Consider the following 5,808-nt stretch of genomic DNA (forward strand, 5'->3'; position numbering starts at 1 on the left):
TATTTTTTTTAAAATATCTTTAATTGTAGCGTTTTATATAATAATTTTTTTATTAATATTAGTATTAAATTTCAATCATTTTTATTTTTTTTTAAATTTTACTCCCTTGTTTTTCAATATAAACAACTTTTTCATATCATCAATTATCTTTAAATTATTCTTTCTAAAAAGAATTTTACTTCTCCTTCCATTTCTAATATATGATTTTCATATCATATTCTTAAAAACTTCTATATCATCAAGATGTTTAACTTTCACCTTGCCTCTCTTAATAAAAATTGTTTTACATTTCTTTATTTTCACAGTTTTTTTAAATTTTTTTTCAATTATAAAAGTTTTTATTTCATTATTTTCTTTAATGTTTATTTCCTAATTTTCTATAAAGTTTATTTCCTTATTTTCTATAATCACAAATGTTTCAAATTTTATTATATAATTTTTCTCTTTTAGTTTATAAGAATCTCTTTCATATTGAATATTTGGTTTTAATTCAATATTTTTCAATTTTTTGTTACTAAGAGATTTATTTTAGAACGATTTTAATTTATGTAGCCGATTTGTAATTACATAAACACTTTAATGTACACAATGCTTCTTCATAACTTGAATCTAACTCTCTTGCCAACATTGCTTTCATGACCAAAAATAAATCATCTGGTAAATTACATATTAAGCTTAGAGTATTCTAACTATCATAAAATATTAAATAAATTTGTCTATGGACTTTGTTTTATTGTTATTGTCCCATATAGGTTTAGTCATAATTTAGAGATTTATAATTAAATATTTAAATTATTTTTCACTTTTTCAAATTAATCATTACTTACGTGTTTTTAGAATGAACATAACATTCCAGAACTTTTTTTTTATCTAGTTGTCTATGTTTCAGTAGCTAAAATCATATTGTCTATGGATTTAGAAATATTTTGTAATTCATATAGCCCAATTTTAGTTAGTTCGTCTGGTTTGATATCTAGTTTAACAATTCAATTCTCCTGCCATTGTTGATTTATCCATTTGATCATCATTTGGTACGATTTGTCATAATCAAAATTATATTTTGCAGAGAAAAAAAAATAAATTTAAAAGATTTTAAAATTATAAATTCCGCTGCCACCATGTTAAGGTTGGCAGGGAGTTAGACAAGATTTAACAAAGATTTAAAACTTTTATTAAATAAATATATTTTAAAAATATTTAACTCCAAATATACAATAAATTTATTCTTTATATATACAAAAAATCTATTAAAAAATATAAATGTAACTATTAAGTGAAGTTAATATAAATTGTGTTAATTAAATGAATGCGACATATAAAAATTTGCGCTATATAACAACCAGTATAATATAATAATTATCCATGTTTACATATCATGAAAGCTAAAATAAATAAAACGCTTATAATTTGGCCAAAATCTGAATACAAAAATGTGAAAGTTTAACTTAATAAAAACTTTCGAAAGCCTATGTTAACCTGAGAATTAATAAAATACGATTGAATTTAATATAAATGTCAAATTAAATTATTTGTTCTTAGTGGTTATAAAATAGTATGCAAGTTGATGATGCCAAATTAGCTTGAAGGACTGGGTAGAAAATATTCTTTTATAGAAAATAAATATACTAAACATGTATAATTATCTGTTTTTAAATATGTTGTCAAAAAATATTAGTCAAATAATGATGATTAAGGATGATGTGTAAATGAGTTAGTATGAAAATTTATATCTTATTCTATATATTTTAACTAATTTAAAAAAATGTTAAATATATTTTATTAATTTGATTTATATTTCAACGCCAACTATCGGAAACCTAATTATCGAATTTTTAAATTATAGATATACCAATTTATAATATATAAACATTATCTTTACAGATATCAAGTTTCGAGCAGGTCCTATATGAGATGTGTACTATAAATGAAATATGTAATATAATATATAATGTAATGTGAGTTTATTTACATTTACGAACGAAAGTTTTTTTTATATATCATATATTGTTATAACTTCAGCGTCCTATAAACCAATCCGACCAGAAGCTGGTAGAAAATGATAATTAAAAATTAATATATATAAAAATATGGTTTATTTACCTGTTTATTTAGAGTGAATTCCCTCGATCCTGGTCACGGCCTATTGGAATGGAACATATTTTTATGTTGTAACGGGATTATATCTTAAAAGTGTACAATTAACATATATAATGTTACAGTTGATGAAAATGGAAATTAAATAATATAAATAAAATAAAATAATATATTATAAGAATGTCAATAAATTGAGATATTATTTGTTGGTGTATTTTTTTTATATAATTTATTATTTGTTTTTTATGGATTGAAAAATAAAACGAATATTCATTTGAGAAACAAGATTGTGTATTTGTTTACAATGTTGTTACTAGGATAGAGGGTCCTAGGTTGGCGGAATTTACCTAAATAAACAGGCAAATAAACCATATTTTATATATACTTATTTTTAATTAAAAATTAAATAAAAATAGCAATGTTTTTGATGTTGAAAAATCATGATAGGCCAGGATTTTTGTTCATTAAATAGGATTTGAGAATAAGGATTTTGTAGAATAATTTTTATAGGAATTATTAATATTTTGTAAATAATTTAAGACTGGATTTTTCAAAATTAAAATTTTCAAATATAGATATATGAAAAGTCGGACTTCCCTAGTGATTGGGATTAAGCCACTGTAATATTGATATAATTAATTTGACTTGGGTCAATTAATGGTATAAAAAATGTATAAAAGATATATATATATGGTATAAAAGATATATATATGGATTGTAATATTTGTTGTTGAAAATTAAATATATTGTTACATAGTAAACATTAAAAGGAAATTATGTTTGAATGAATTTTAACACAATTCGAAAAAGAAAAATGGAAGATATTTTTTAATTGTTACTTAGTTAACATTAAAAGGAATAATTTGAGGTTGAAATTTGGATATCCAAATGTTGGTTAATGGGTACTGAGGTAACATAAAATTAAGAATGTTGGGATATATATTTATGGGTGAATTAATTAAAAAGACAATTATTATTATTGTAAAATGAATTTTAACCACATGTTAAATTTATCCATAAACGACTTGTTATTATCTGAAAATCTCTGCATTGGATATAGCTCAAGATTCATCAAATTTGTGACCATTCTCTTTAATAAGACTAAATTAATTTAACGGAGTTATAGAAAGAGGTCCATTATTATAACCAGTTTAATCTGATATCCCATTTTTTCTTTAAAAATGGTTGTACAGTTTGAAGGGTGCCCATGTTTGTTCCATAATTGAAGTTAAAATAGTTGAGTTGGGACACAAATTACGCCTACAAAGCGTAAACTTTGTACCTAGTTTTATTTATCGGGGTAAAAAATGTTTCATATTGGACCCAAGACAGGCTTTATTTATCTTCATCTGAAGAAAATGCAAAATTGACAGAATATTCTTAATAAAATAAATTATAACATTAATAAGAGTATTTATCTACATATATTGATTGATTCAATATTAATTAGGTTAATAATCTTGACTGAAAATTTAACAACGAAAATTTAAAATAAAAATGAAGGAATTTGGTGGGTGCGAATTTAACCATGCTTAAATTTTTTATAAAATTTAAAAAATAAATAAAATTAATTTATTTCAATAAAATATGTTTTTTTCATATTTTTTAAGAAAAATGTTACTCAAAAAAGGAAACGCGTTACAGCTACAGTTACCTCTAGAAGAAGGTAACAAAAAGCGTTTCTTTTCTTCAAAAAAAAATATCGCAACGTTACTTTACAGCACTAATAAAAACACATAACCACATTGATAAAGTAGTACAACTTTCAAATCAATCCAAAAAAAACAATTTTTTTAAAATATAACATGTCCAAACAAAAAGTCATAATAAATTAGAAATAAATACATATATTGCTGAAATCACTTTCTAAAGTAGCAAATCCACTAGATTGAAGAAAAATTTATGAAAAAAGGTTTCCAGTATTAACAACAATTGCTAAAAATAATCTTGTAATTCCAATTATATATGTTAGCCTAGAAATGGCCTTATTCAGAGGGAAGATGTGTTATAACTAATCAGGGATATTATTTGAAATAATATTAAAGTCTGCCCATGTCTTAAAGTTTATATGAAGAAACTTAGAATTATATAATTTCAATTTTTTTTTGATATTATATTTGTACTAAGCTAACAAATAGAATTATATTTGTACTATATTTAAACAAATAGAATGGTTTAAAAATAATCACATTAATAGCACATCATTATAACTCAATGGTCTTAGAAGTTATAATTTTCTCCTATTACCAATACCTTTAACTCAACTCAATAGTAAAATATAGTAGCAAATATTTTATATATGAAGCAAAAGATAATGTCAGGGTGAACTTCTTTGTATACCTATGGGTCGGAATACTCCTTTTTATTACCAAAAATGGACTCAGTTTAAAAGTGAATAGTTTAAAAATATTTAATCTTTTTATTTCTTTGAGGAGTAAAAAATAAAAGCAGGTTAATATTTCATGAGGTCTTAGAAAATTTTATAATACTAAGAGTAGGCTCAAAATCATAAACTTCGGATTCAGGAGTAGTAAGATATTCATTTTTAACAGTACTACTCATAGCACCAACAAAGAAATATTTTTTAAACCAAAAACAATGACCACAGAAATGAGCAGAATAGATTCTAAGTCTCTAAGGAATCATCTTCATAATATATATAATACTCGATTTAGTGTTTTTTAAAAAAAAACAAAAAAAAAATAGAAATAAAAAACAAAGAAATAAATCAGAAAGTGAAAAAGATATAAAATTAATTTGATTTGTTTGCAAAAAATTAATTAATGCGTTTAATTATTTAACAGAGATCTGCAAAGACAGGCGCAATCTGTCCAAAAGGTCAAATACTCTATGGGCCGGGCCCAAAAATTAAACGAGCTAAATCGGGCCTGGTAATTTCTACCTAAAAATGGGCTTATAATAATATTTAAATCTATGAATAAAATAATATATTCAAAAAAATTAATACAAGATATTATGATATTCTATGTACTAATACACAATATAGAAATAAAAACACTGTTAATTCATAAAAGGGTAAGAAAAACTAGATCTGGATATTCAAAATGTGCTGGGCTGGGAAATTAAATGAAACACTTTTGAAAAAATATTTTTTAGCAAGAAGTCTCAGCCGCTTGAAAGGGAAGCTAAAAATAAATAATGGGGGGAAGTTTATCTTCCCTTAGCACCCATCGCAATGCACCACCCTCTTGATAATAATTAGTATATAAATATTTCGTTTTAATATTAGGGATCAACCTTATATATTTTCGTAGTTTGATCATTTAAATATATATTATTGACTGATAATTTTGGTGTACAAATAGTTTGGTTTTTCAACTAATGAGATATTTTTAGAATTTATATCAATTCAAGGCTCAATTTATTATTACTAGATACAAGACTTAATTATTATTAATCCAATTAAGATATAACAGTATATCTTTTTAAATGGAATTTAATCCCTGTCGAATTTTATATTTATCTGGGAATAATGTCCTTCATTTCATTTTTCCCCCTTATTTTGTTTTACTGATAATATTTTTGTCATTAATATTACAGTAAATTAAATTGCCAGCATAATTGTAATTATTTATATTCTTCTTTTTCACCTATATTTTGGATATAACTATCATATTTTCTTCATAATTCATATCTTTGGAATTTTTTTTAGTTCGGGCGGGACACATTGGATTAGAGTTTATATTTTTTATT

This window comes from Gordionus sp. m RMFG-2023, chromosome 4 (assembly GCF_954871325.1).
Source record: "Gordionus sp. m RMFG-2023 chromosome 4, tfGorSpeb1-WG-v2, whole genome shotgun sequence".
Classification (NCBI taxonomy): Eukaryota; Metazoa; Nematomorpha; class Gordioida; order Chordodea; family Parachordodidae; genus Gordionus; species Gordionus sp. m RMFG-2023.